The sequence below is a fragment of the Gracilinanus agilis genome, chromosome 2 (assembly GCF_016433145.1).
Source record: "Gracilinanus agilis isolate LMUSP501 chromosome 2, AgileGrace, whole genome shotgun sequence".
Classification (NCBI taxonomy): Eukaryota; Metazoa; Chordata; class Mammalia; order Didelphimorphia; family Didelphidae; genus Gracilinanus; species Gracilinanus agilis.
Genome location: NC_058131.1, coordinates 635527234 through 635541382, shown reverse-complemented (window position 1 = coordinate 635541382; position 14149 = coordinate 635527234). Strand labels below are relative to the sequence as shown.

The 14149-nt window shown below is 33.9% G+C and overlaps 1 protein-coding gene across 1 annotated transcript in view; it reads left to right on the top strand.

Moving 5' to 3' along the window:
- ATE1 (arginyltransferase 1) overlaps positions 1-14149 on the top strand; it is a 206427-nt gene that overhangs the window by 191432 nt on the left and 846 nt on the right. The gene's annotated exons all lie outside the window — the stretch shown is intronic.

Below are 14149 nucleotides of genomic sequence, written 5' to 3'. Positions count from 1 at the left end.
AAAGAACAATAAGGACTTGACTACAAAAAAATGACTAAGGTGATGGAAGATCAAGACAAATTCAGGAGGACAAACAACGTGAAAACATCTACAAGCAAAGCCTTAAAGAAAAGAAATGCAAATTAAATAAAAGCCCAACAAGAATTCACAGAAGAGCTAAAGATAGAGTCAGAAGATGATTTTAAATCTTAAATAAGAATGATATGGAAATAAGTAAAGAATTGAGAGAGCGGCAAGAAATTTATGAAAAGATAATTGATAAAAAAAAATGTGCTTTAAGAAAGCAGTATCTTAAGAAGCAGAAGTGACCCACTGGCAAAAGAGGCATAAAAATTCACTGAAGAAAAGAACTTAAAAACAAAATTTGCCAAATGGTAAAAGAGATTCAGTAATTCAATGAAGAAAATAATTTTTTAAAATTTAGATTTTGGCAAGTGAAAGCTAATGTCTCCATGTGTTATCAAGAAACAATAAAGCAAAGTCAAATGAATGAACAAATAGAAGAAAATGTGAAATACCAGAAAAACAACTGGAAAATAAATTGAGGAGAGATTTTTAAGTATTACTGGACTGCTTGAAAGTCATGATTATAAAAAGATCCTAAACATATCATTTCAAGAAATTATAATGGAAAACTGCCCCAATGTCTTAGAATTTAGAACTCCTTATGGAGGAGTGCTTAGATCAGTGGTTCCCAAACTTTTTTGGCCCACTGCCCCCTTTCCAGAAAAAATATTACTTAGCCCCTTGGAAATTAATTTTTTTAAATTTTAATAGAAATTAATAGGAAAAATAAATGCACCTGTAGCCATCACCGCCTTACTGGGTCACTGCAGCACCCACCAAGGGCCAGTAGCGCCCACTTTGAGAATCACTGGCTTACATAGAGGACAAGATGTACTCCTAAAGAATGACTTTTAAGTTTTCCACCAAAAAACTTTTTAGTACATTAAGAATAAGCTGATTGACTCATTCTGTGTTTTCCTTTTTTGTTACACACACACACACACACACACACACGCCGCGCGCGCGCACATTATTCTTCTCCTCCCCATATTGAAGTTCTTGGACTTATAAGCCCTCGGACAGAAAAATCTAGAGAATGGACAAAATGGTTCATGGATTTTAATTGTCTCCTTTTATCATATGATTTTTTTAAATCATAAATTTACTTTCTGAAGTAAATATCAACTGAGTGAAATCTTAATTCTTATTTCTCATTCATTTAAAATCTAAAGTTTTTCATTGTTATGCAAAAGTTTTACACAATCTCATTCATTAACTTGTATTCTAACTCTTTTGCCATTTTAGAATTTTTATCCTGAGAAGCTATAATGATAATAAATAGTAAAGAAGGAAAATAGATCTAGAGAGATTCTGGAAGAAAAAGCAGTTATGAAGTCTGTTTTAAGAATAACAAATGAGTTAAGTTCCCTTAAGGAGAAGTGAGGCTTTGATCTCTTAGAATTTTTGAGTTTGAGCACCTGTCATGTACAGCTTATTTCTTGTGGTGATATTGTGTGTGTGTATGAAAATTTGATAAGTTATTGTCTATCAGAATTTTGCTTGAAAATGAAAATATCAAAGGGATGACAGGTTTATTTATAGCATGAGAGATAATGTAGACTTGCTTTTGGTTTTTATTTTAAGAAACTGAAGCTGACATCAGGAAAAGTAAAGGTTTTAACATTGTTCTTAATGCAACCAATTTCTAGGACAATTTCTCCTGAATGAATTGGAACTTTCTTAGAAATGTCCTTTTGATAATCTCCCTCTCCTTAGAATGTCTGTTAACAGTTTAATTCTCCTCAAAATATCAGTTAGGGGGCAGCTGGGTAGCTCAGTGGAGTGAGAGTCAGGCCTAGAGACAGGAGGTCCTAGGTTCAAACCCGGCCTCAGCCACTTCCCAGCTGTGTGACCCTGGGCAAGTCACTTGACCCACATTGCCCACCCTTACCAATCTTCCACCTATGAGAAAATACACCGAAGTAAAAGGGTTTAAAAAAAAAAAAAAAGAAAAGAAAAAAAAAATATCAGTTAACTGTTTCTGTGATCCTCTTAAAGGTATAGCATCAATATCCAAAAGTCTGTGATCCTGGATCTTGGCAACCCAGGGCTACATTCAGTTTTTCTGACAGCATACTTGACAAGTAGGCAACACAAAGTGATCATTACATAATATTTTGCACTTTAGTTAAATTGATGACAAAATAAACATCTCAATATATTGTCAAAAATGTAGTAGAAGTTTTTATAAGTATATAAGGAGTTTTTAATTTGTGGATCCATATATATTTTTATGTTAATTTTATTGAATATACCAAAAATATGACCCCCCAATTTCTCTACACTTGGAGTCATCTTAAAAATGGAAGATTTATCACTGACTGTCAAGAAAATCATAGACCTTATTCTATTTATTCTAGAAAGCAGTAATATATTTTGTTTGTAATGTATTTTCATAGTTTTCTGAAGTTAATAGAATACTATTTACTGGTAGCTGTGTGATTCTTTGCATACAGTGGTTAGCTTGAAGTCAAAAGGACCCAAGTTCAAATTTTTCCTCAGATACTGTATGCGTGACCCCAGGCAAGTCACTTAACTTTTCTTAGATTCCTCAACTGTAAAATGGAGATGATAATAGCACCTGCCTGTCAGGAGTATTGTTAGGATCAAATTGTGAAGTGTTTAGCACGGTGAAGATAATAGATTCTTTCTTCTTTCCTATATGGAAGAGATATATAAGAACTGTGTTGGTGAAGATGTGGCATGCATGCCCTAGCGGTATAGAGGGGCTGCTCCATTCTCCCTCTCCACAGCAGCAGAGGACATTTTTCACATGCCTCACCCAGCAGCCCAGCAACCCATTGTAAGCACTTCCTCCTCCACTGTTTGGGGTAATGCAGAGGGCTCATGGGCAGCTTGAAGGTGCAGTTTGGGCACATGATCTCTAAAAGGTTCACCTGTACTAAAAAGATATTGATGTGTTTAATTTCAACTTTAAGATGTACCATATTCTCATGCAATCTGTATTTAAAATGTATTATCAGAAAATTCTTTTAATTGCCTTCATGTGTTTATTTTTATTAATTAATATTTCTAATGAGTATTTCTAACTGTGCAAACTATTGTATGAAAAGAAAATTGAAAATCATGGGGAAAATATTTTTTTTCCTTTTTGTTGCCCCGATAACACTAACTCTTTTTCTAAATAATATATCACTTCTTTTTACATTTTTGTATATTCACTTTTCACCAAGATCCCTTTTATTTCCTGTCTTAATTATTGTAGATTTTATATTTGCCTTCTTTTAGCAGGATAATCAATTTGTATTCCAGATTTAATATCTGTATCCACTCAGCCTTATTTTTATTTAAGCATATGCTTTTGATGTTACTTCCAAAAAATCTGAGCCAACAAAAATCCATTTTCATTTGTTTGAAGTCTAATTTTCTTAGTAATATTGTCTAGGTTGGATAAATTGGAGTCTCATCAGTAGGCATGTAGAAATTAAGTATGAATCAAAGCAACTGTACCTTTGTCCTCATATAGCTAAGGCTTAAGTTTATAATGTTAGGAAAACAAAGAGATTTGGCACTTGTTGGTTTGCTGGTTATGCAGTATAAGTAATTGGAAAGCATTTACTAAGCAGCTAAGTTTGTGAAGGGAGATGGCAGAAGATTTTCAGACATTGTCAGCACTGAGTACTTAAATGCTGTTTTGATTTCTTTTTTTAGTCAAAGTGTGATAGCATTGGAAAAATTCAGTGACTTTAGTTGTTAATTTAAAAAATTAACTAGGAATCCATTTTCAGAAAGCATTAATGCATTAATATTAATCTTTACTATACAATTTATAGCCTTGATATTAGGAATATCTTATTACCTTAGAAACTTATTCACAAAACATATTTCAAAGAATCACAGAATGTAAGAATTAGAAGGGACCTCAGTAGCTACATAGTCTAGCCCAAACATTAAAGGAATTCAATACCTATTATAACATACCCAACAGTATATAGAGCTGCTCATCTATAAGCACGTTTGATCTTAAAATACTTAGAATTAACACAGGTGAGAGAAGATTATTTTAAAGATCATTATTTACCTTGCATTATGGCCTTATGATGTTAGAAATTAAGGATAATAACATACTTTGCAAATGAATTATTCATTATGATTATTTTCAATTAATTTTTGTCCATTAACAAATTCATTTTCTCTTCCTTCCATCTCCTTCTTCCCTTCTGAAAAATTGTGCATATTAAGGCCATCCATCCATCTCTTATAAGGAGATAGATAGCATGCTTTGTCATCTGTTCTTTGTATCAATCAAAATGAAATATTTCAAAGTTCTTAGTTTTTATAGTGTTATTGTCTAAATTGTTTTCTTGGATCTGTTCTGTTTACTCTGCATTAGTTAATGCAAATCTACCACATTTCTCTGGTTCTTATGCATAATAGTATTCCATTACATTCTTATACCATATACTTGTTTAGGCATTCCATTAATGATGAGCATCCTCTTAGTTTCCTGATACTTGATACTTGCAAAAACCCCGCTATAAACATTTTTTATTTTTTTTCCAGATTCCATGTTGATACAATTTTTAATATTCATCTTCTGACATTTTGCAGTCCATGTTCTTTCCCTCCCTTTTATCCCTCTTCGCTCTCCCTCAAGAAGGCAAGTAATATGATTTAGACTGTAAATATATTATCAGATAATATATATTTCCATTTTTATTGTATTGTCAAAGAAGACACATATAGCATTCACCCGAGAAAAAAATCATGGAGGAGAAGCAAAGTAAAGAATGATATGCTTCAATCTGCATTCAGACTTATCTGTTCCTTCTCTGGTAGTGGATATCTGTTTTTATCAGAAGTCCCTTGGAGTTGTATTAGATCCTTGCCTTCTTGATAATAGTGGCTACAAAAATGTTTATTATGATGATCCCTTTAACATAAAACAACTAAATCTGCAACTCATTTGAGAAGGCTCAGCAAAATCTAGGCTGAGTTTGTTTTCTTATAACTTCTATAAAATTACCACAAATCATCCCACAAATATATGGTATCAGATACATGTATTAATATTATGATTGTGCAGCCGCAACTCAGGATAGTTTGGAATTTTAAAAAACTCAACTATAAAGATATTGATAATAGCTTATATGAGGGACTTCCATAAATATATTTGCTCTGTATCTACATACATATTAAAATTTTTCATGAGTATAGTAAGTTTTAGGATTCAGATATACTCTTTTATAGATATCAGCATCTTGAATTTCCTATATTTTTAAAGAAGCAGCAGCTTCAAAATAGTGGATATAGATTCTGATGTCTGATAGTTTTTATCAAACCTTTTAAAAATTTCTGTAGGTTCTAGGGTTAAAATGAAGGCATTTTCAACATATACTTTTTAAATTAAATTATAGCATCATGGAATATTTAAAATATGTCAAAATTTAGGTATCTAGAATGATTTTCAGTTATAAACCACTAAATGTCCATTGTAATTGAAATGCAATAAGATTTTGAAAAACAACTAAGGTTTGGCATCTTTTAAAATTTTATGTTGCTGTTCATTTTGCCAGCTTTTCTACCTTTCCAGTCCTTTAAATAAATCTAGAATTTCTGCTAGGTTTTCAGGTTTCTCTTCACTTAGATTCTTATTGCACTTAAATATCTTTTAAGTAACTATTAGTAATATTTGATAATTAGGTGAAAGTAAAATACACTCTATCATGGAAATACCTATAGTTTGCTGCAAAGAGCCAATTTGAATACCCACTTTGTTTTGTTATTGTTCATCTACATACTTCTTTCTTCCTTTTGAGAAATATAAAAGGATCATACTAACACCAGAGATTTATTTAGTGCTACTTAGGTGCTGAGCATTGTGGTAAGTACTCCTATGTTTGGTCTATTAGTAATGAAAAGAAAAACTTGGAACTAACAGCTAATATTGCCAAATTATTATGTATCTAAATGATATTAGTTAACTAAATTAACAGGGGAAAATGTATGACTCTTCCATCATTGTCATGGTAGCAAGATGGAACTCTTCAACCTCTTTGTGAGTGTAAAAAGAATATCCTCAAATAAGGTAGAAAGAGTGAGAGAAAAAAGGAGGTCAATGTGGAATCCCTCTCCCACGTCAACACAGGAATACTCTTTTTGATAGGTTGGTTGTTAGGGTGAGGCTTCCCTAGAGGGAGTGACTTAAATTATTCTTGCCACTCCTCAAAAGTTGGAGGAATGGCTTCTCAAAGGTATAGGGTCTTTATTATCTCTGTAGGATGTTGATAGCCAGAGATATCCAGAAAAGCCTCCTTCTCCTCCATAATGTTCACTTTCCAAAGGACTCCTGGTTTTGAGATGGAGTTCTCTCAACTTAAGCTGCATGATGCCTTCTCTCTTCCCTAACTCCACAAATTGTTCTAAAACGCATCTGACTTTGTATGTATATTTATTAAAAGATAAAGTTGAGAAATAGGTGAAAGATTAAGGAAAGAGGGATGTCAGGATGCCTTATTTGTACCTTCTCCCCGTAAGAGTCCATCAGTAGACAGGGCTCATGCCCCAATCTAGGCTTCTCTCTTCCCTTCCCAACTAATCCCCTTGTTCCTAATTAGTTTATAACTAACTCAGAAATATTTAAGGGACTCTTGTAAGGACGAGATGACGGTAGGCTATTTCAGAGAGACTGGTTCCTAAAGAAGTCCCAAATATCTCTTGTTGATGTTGATTCATGTTGATCTCTGTTGTCAGGAACCAATATGGCCATTGTCACAGTTTTCAGGGTAAACAAATGGAAAGATATGTCTTTCAGGGGCTGGTTTGATCAAGAGCTGTGGACTTACACCTCCTTCACAGCTTCAAACCCTACTTATTCCTTGCTTGAGAATTCCCCCTGAAAACCCCCTTGGTTCACCAACTGATCTTCATTCTCAGGGTTCTGCCTTCAGCCCCGCTCTAATTCCATCTTACATGAGGTATACTTAAAATAACTCGAGCCATTTTCCCTTTTATTTGTTTTGGGGAATGATTGTTATGCATACTCTTTTTTCTTTTAAATCCTTACCTTTTGTCTTGGAATCAATACTATGTACTGGTTCTAAAGCAGAAGAGTGGTAAGGGCTAGGCAATGGGGGTTAAATGACTTGTCCAGGGTCACAGAGCTGGGAAGTGTCTGAGGTCAGATTTGAGCCTAGGACCTCCCATCTCTAGGCCTGGCTCTCAATCCACTGAGCTACCCAGCTGCCCCCTTGTTTTGTATACTTTTAAAGTGCCTGTGTACATGGTCATTTGTCTCTTGTATACCAGGTAATCGTTTATTCTTATTTTTTATTGAATATTTACAAAATCACTCCATTTAGGGTTTAATTAAATAGAGTGAATACTTTCCTATGCTTTCATGGTTTTGTTAACAAAAAGGAAAAGCAGCTAACTGAATGGTAATTTGTGGGTTTGGTGGCATGGTGATAAAGTTTCCTACTTTTAAAAAGTTGCTACTTTTGGAGACATGGTTATTTATTGGAAATTCAATTCAGCAATTATTTATTTATTAACTACTTGTGTATGGAGCCTTATGCTAGGGTTTGAGGAAATGTAAAATATATTCCTTAACATCTTAGAATTTAGAGTCTTTTGAATATGGAATATAGACAAATAACTATAATCAAAATAAAGATGTGCTCATAAGACATACAAGTTATGTAAGGTATAAAAAGGTAAAGATAATTTTTCAGTGGAGGTTTAAGAAAGACTTTTTAACATAAGGCAAGTTAGATTTTTGGGGATAATATGGCTGAAAGTTAGGGGATAGATAGATCTAAATGAAGTAGAATAGTTTAAGACACATGAATATTTTGTCAGAGTTTCTATTATTTTTCACTTTCACTCTTTATTTGGTGACTAAATCATTGAATTTTAGGAATGGCACAAATATTACATTAATACTGCAGAGTAGTGCTATTATTTGAAAGAACTGGACAGGGGGTGGAAATTAACATTCTCTCAAATGATTTTCTTCTAAATTGTATTAACTTGTAATCTATAAAACCAAGACTTTTACAGCCTGAAACAGAGCTCAGATTTTTATAATGGGAGTCAGTAGAAAAGTAAGAATAAGTTACCAGAAATTAGCCCTTAACTTTTATCTGTTTATATATTTTGTTAAATGAATATTAGTACAATGTAAGAATAATAATTAGATGAATTTTGATATATCTAAATGCCTGGTTACATCATGTGGTGCAATGGCTATTTTTCCATTTGAGAAATCCCTATTACTTCATGATTATTCTCATTAATAGATTTATAAAAGTAAATTTTTGTAAATATCTACCCATTTGCCTAGGTTGTCATATTTGTTGCCATATAATTTGGCAAAACAATTCTTAATAATTTTCTTAATTTCCTCTTCATTAGGGGTGAGATTGCCCTTTTCATTTTTGATACTGTTAATTTGATTCCTTTCCTAAATTTTAAAATTATATTTACCAGTAATTTATCTATTTTATTTGTTTTTTCAAAGTTCCAGCTCCTGGTCTTATTTATTAGTTCAATAAGTTTTATTAACCTCTCCTTTAATTTTTACGATTCCAATTTAGTTTTAATCTGGGGATTTTTAATTTGTTCCTTTTCTAATTTTTTAAGTTGTAAATCCAATTCATTGATTTTCTCCCTCTCTATTTTGTTCATATAGGCACTCAGAGATAGAAAATTTCCCAGGCACTGTTTTGGCTGTATCCCATAGATTTTTATATATTGTCTCCTCATTGTCATTCTCTTCAATGAAATCAGTAATTGTTTCCGTGATTTGTTTTTTGACTCACCGGCTTTGAAGAACTAGATTATTTAGTTTCTAATTAATTTTAAATTTGCCTCTCAATGATCTCTTACTAATTATAATTGTTATTGCATTATGATCTGAAAATTTTACATTTATTATTTCTGCTTTTCTCCATTTTTTTGCAATGTTTTTATGCCCTAGTACATGGTCAGTCTTGGTATATGTACCGTGTGCTGTTGAAAAGAAGGCATGTTCCTTTTTGTCCCTGTTTAGTTTTCTCTAGATATCTGTTAACTCTAATTTCTCTAACATTTCATTCACTTCCCTTACTTCTTTTTTATTTATTTATTTTTTGTTTGATTTATCTAGTTCTGATAGGGGAAGGCTGAGGTTGCCCACTGCTATGCTTTCATATCTATTTCCTCCCTTAGCTCCTTTAATTTTGGTGTATAAATGTTTAGTATTGATATTACTTCATTGTTTATGGTATCTTTTAGCAAGATGTAATTTCCTTTCTTATCTCTTTAAATCCAATAGATTTTTGCTTTAGCTTTGTCTGATATCATGATTGCTACGCTTGCTTTTTTTTACTTTAAATGTTGCATAATAAATTCTACTCGTGCCTTTTATCTTTAATCTGCCTCAAATGTGTTTCTTTTAAACAACATATAATAGAATCCAATCTGCTATCTACTTCCATTTTATGGGTGAATTCATCCTATTTACATTTAGAGTTATAATTACTGTGTATTGCCCTCTGTCTTATCTTCTCCTTTAGATCCTGCTCTATTCCCTTTCATTTTGTCCTCCTCACCAGTATTTTGCTTTTTATCACCCCCAACTTCCCACCAATTATCTCCCCCTTCCCTTATCTTATTCCTCTTCTACTTTTCTGTAGGGTAACATATAATTCTATACCCCAATAAATATATTTGTTTTTCTCTCTGGGAGCCAGTTATGATGAGAGTAAAGTTTGAGCATTGCCCATCACAGTCCTTATCCTTCCCTCTCTATAATGATTTTTTATGCCTCTTTATGTTATATAAATTACACCATTCTATCTCTCCCTATTGTTTTCTCTCAGCGCAGTCCTCTCTTTCACCCCTTGATTTTTTTACATTTCATATCATTTGCATACATATCATATATACATATTTTATATAATCACATTTACATCATATCATCATATACACAACAAATTCAGCTTACTTCCTCACCCTTTTTCTAAGTATATTCCTTCTATCTTCTCTGCTACTAAGAGTATCATATGGAATAAGATATCCTCTTTCCATGTAGAAATATAAACATTTTGACCTTAATGAGTCTCTTAAATTTTCCCTTTCTTATTTACCTTTTAAGGCTTCTCTTAGATCTCATGTTTAGACATCACATTTTTGTTTATGCCTAGCTTATTCCTCAGGAATGCTTGGAAATCTTCTATCTTATTGAATGTCCATTTTTTCCACCAAAAGAATATACTCAGTTTTGCTGGGTAGGTGACTCTGGGTTGTAAATTTAGATCTTTCAAAGCCTTCCTGAATATCATATTCCATGCCTTCTAATCCTCTAATGTAGAAGCTGCAAAGTCCTGTGCGATCCTGATTGTAGCTCCATAGTATTTGAATTGTTTCTTTCAGGCCAGTGTTAGTATTTCTCCTAGAATTGTTGGCTCTTGAATTTAGCTATTACATTCCTAGAAGTTGTTATTTGAGGATTTTTTTTTGGGGAAGTGATCTGTGAATTCTTTCCATTTTAATTTTATTTTCTTGTTTGAGGATATCTGGGCAGTTTTCTTTAATAATATCTTGTATTATGATGTCCAAGTTTTTTTTTTCTTGATCATGGCTTTCAGATAGTCTAGTAATTCTCAAAATATCTTTCCTTGATCTATTTTCTAGGTTAGTTCTTCTCAACAAGATATCTCATGTTTTCCTCAGTTTTTTCATTCCTTTGATTTTGCTTTATTGTTTCTTGATTTCTCATGAAATCTTTATTTTCTAGTTGGTCAATTCTCATTTTTAAAGTCTGATTTTTCTTTGCCGGTTTTTGGTTCTTCTTTTTCATTTGGCCCATTTCTTCTTGCATCACTTTGATTTCTCTTCCCTATGTTTCCTCTGCCTCTCTTAATTGGTTTTTGAAGTCTTTTTTGATCTCTTCCAGCATCTATGTCCAATCCATATTTTTCTTTTGTATTTTGGGTGTGTTTGCTTTGCTTTCACTGCCACCTTCTGTATTTGTACCTTTCTCTTTGTCTCCATAAAAATTCTTTAGTGTTAGGTGCTTTTTTTTGTCATTCGCTCATTTTTCTTATCATTTTGTAGGTAGACTCTGTTTTCTGGGATGTTAGTTACCCTTTTAAACCTCAGTCCTTCTTTCATGTGCCCTTAGCTTATTTTAGGGCTTTCTTCCAGTTTTGGTTCTTCCAAGGTAGTGTGATGGTCTAAGGGCTGGAAGCTCTTGAGGCTCTCTTCCTCTTCCAGATTCAGTTAACCCTTGAGATGCTGATAGCTTAAAAACTTGCCTCGGGCTTGGGCATAAGCTTTTGATCTCCTTCTGAACTTGATCAGGTCAGGAGCTGCTAAAATTCTAGCCCCAGGCTCAGGTTCAAGTTTTTGGTCTCTCTGTGTACTTGATCCAATCAGGCACATAGTTGATTGCCCAGTCCTGGAGCTCCGCCCTGAGCCCCTGGCAAAAAGATCTGGATCCTCCCTTACATCAACCATTTACCCCAAGCTGTGATCTATGTCCTCACCACTGGCTCAGACTGGTACTCCTGGCTTTGCTCTGGGCCCACACAGATCAGTACAGACTGCCTGGAATGGGATTATGGACTTCATCACAGATTTGAAACCTCAAGGGGTGTAGACTTTTATTTCTCCAGATAGGGTCTCAGGTTTTGAATGTTGTTTTGAGCATAGACTCTGAACCTGGGACAGCAGATGTGGGATGGGGGGGGTGTGTGGCTTGCTCATGGCTTGCTCTTACCACCTTGCTATAGTTTTGCTGGCTGTGCTTCCCTCTCACCCCAGTGCCCCAAATATTCTCTGCCTACCTTTAAGTCTTTTCTTGAAAGTGTTTCACTCTATCTCCTTGTTGGTTTTTTCACTCCTGTATTCGTTTTGTGACTTTTTAAAAAATATCGATTGGAGAGAATTTTCATGGTGACCTTGAGCTGCTCTGCCTTACTCTACCATCTTGGCTCCACCCCAAGAAGAACTGCAGATTTATTTTAGCTGTGTCAAATAGTATTGGATTTTTATCACTGGCAAGCCTAAGCCATCTCTTGTTCCTCGCTTGGTTTCATTAGGGCAGAACTTTCAATATAAAGGGCAGAGGATAACCCCTTAATATCTTAAAGTTGACTGCCAGGATGAGAACCATAAGAATATGAGAATGACTTCACTTCTAGTCAGTCAGTAAAGAGTGTTTTGCCAGGACACATGGAGTGGATTAAAGGAAGAAGCATGTGGAGTTCCATCAAAAACAGGGCTATTTTTTTTAATTGGATAAGGTCATATGTAGAAGTCTAAATACTGAAACTGTCTTTCAATTATGTTGTAGTGATTATGACTATTAAATATTCCCTAACTTTTAGCCTAGGTCATTCTTTAGTCAGACTGTGGCTAATAAAACCCCCACTTGTAATTTCTAAGGTTCAAGCATAGTATCAACACAAGTAGTAGTAGTAACTTTTGGCCTTTATTATCTGCTAGCCTAAAACAAGAGGTTAATGAAGGAACATGGTTATCTTAAATGATAGAAATTCTAATAAAGTTGCACAAGTGTTCACAAATTCATTTATATTTGACTTTAGAATATTTTATGTTTTGGTTTTTGAAGCAGAATTACTTTATTACCTTTCTTTTGAATTAATGTTAAAATTACTAGACATTTCCTAAATGCAGTATAGAACCATCTTGGGGAATGACATTTTGATCATAATATTACTATTTTGCTATAGGTAATTAATGTAACAGTTACATTTATATTTTATTAAACAGTATTTGGAGCATTAAATCTGAAACTATTTGAACTTTAATGTGAAATCATTCGTTACTTTCTTTACTTGAAATTCTATTGGGAATTTCATAGCATCTCTACAGGATTTTCCAATGTATTAAGGGAAAATGTGTAAAATAAATCCACATGCATTCAGACCTGCTTTATTTTTAGATTCTGTGCCTAATGAAATGTTATTTTGCTTCATGACATCACTCTGAGGGTTCTCTAGCACCTTACTATAAAAGTGATGAGTCAGCAGAAGGCTTCATTGCAGGTGTTTGTGCTTCATGTAATGGAGTGGTATGCAGTGAAAATTAAAGTCAGATTTATGAATGAAACCTGGTGACTTTAAAAGTTATCAATGTATAGAATTCTTTTGTCCATAGTGCCACATATATTTAAATAATCAACCTCTTCAGAGCTTTGTCCATCAATTTGTTTATCTGGAATCAACAGTAATGATAAATGAGTAGTGAATTGTGTATTGAGTTGAACAAGAGGAGAACATATTGGATTGCCTTCAGGAAATTGCAGAGCTTCTTTAATGATAAGCTTCCCATAAAAGCAAAGGTTTTTTTATATCAACTATTCAGTCAGTGTTACTATATGGCAGAAATTACAGCCATTTCCAAATAATTGAAAATGATTATCACACAGAGAGAAATGGAAAGGATTGTGGAAAGAAGTTGGACTGGTTATGTGTAGAGGCAAGAGAAAGAGAGGGAGGCTTCCACCATGTTCATTGTGAACGTGGTGAATTTATGGCAGGATTTGGTTTTGGGTAGGAGTCGCAGAGGATGGGCCAGTGTGACTGGGGTAGATAAATAGCCTGTATCTTTGAAGGGAGCTTCCAAATCTGTGAGAGCCATCTGAGTTTTTAGTGAGGTATTTGAACTTTCTTTTAAAAATGGACTGTAAGAAGAAAAACAACTGCTTGAACACATGGGTTGATGGGGATATGATTGGAAATGTGACTCTAAATGATCACCCCAATGCAATTAATCAATAATATGAAAATATGTCTTGATCAATGATACATGTAAAACCCAGTGGAATTGCACGTCGGCTATGGAGAGGCATGGGGGGGGGGGGCGGTTAAAGGGGAGGAAAGAACATGAATCATGTAACCATGGAAAAATATTCCAAATTAATTAAAATTTCCCAATCAGAAAATAAATGAAATAAAAATGGACTGTAATTATTCCAAACTGCCTTGCCTTCTATGGCCCAGGAGAATGTTAGAATTGGCCTTGGGCGACCTAGATTTGGAGGAAGGTTACTTTTGCTACCTGTGTCATATTGGACAAGTCACTTAATCTCTCTGGGCCTCCTCATCTGACA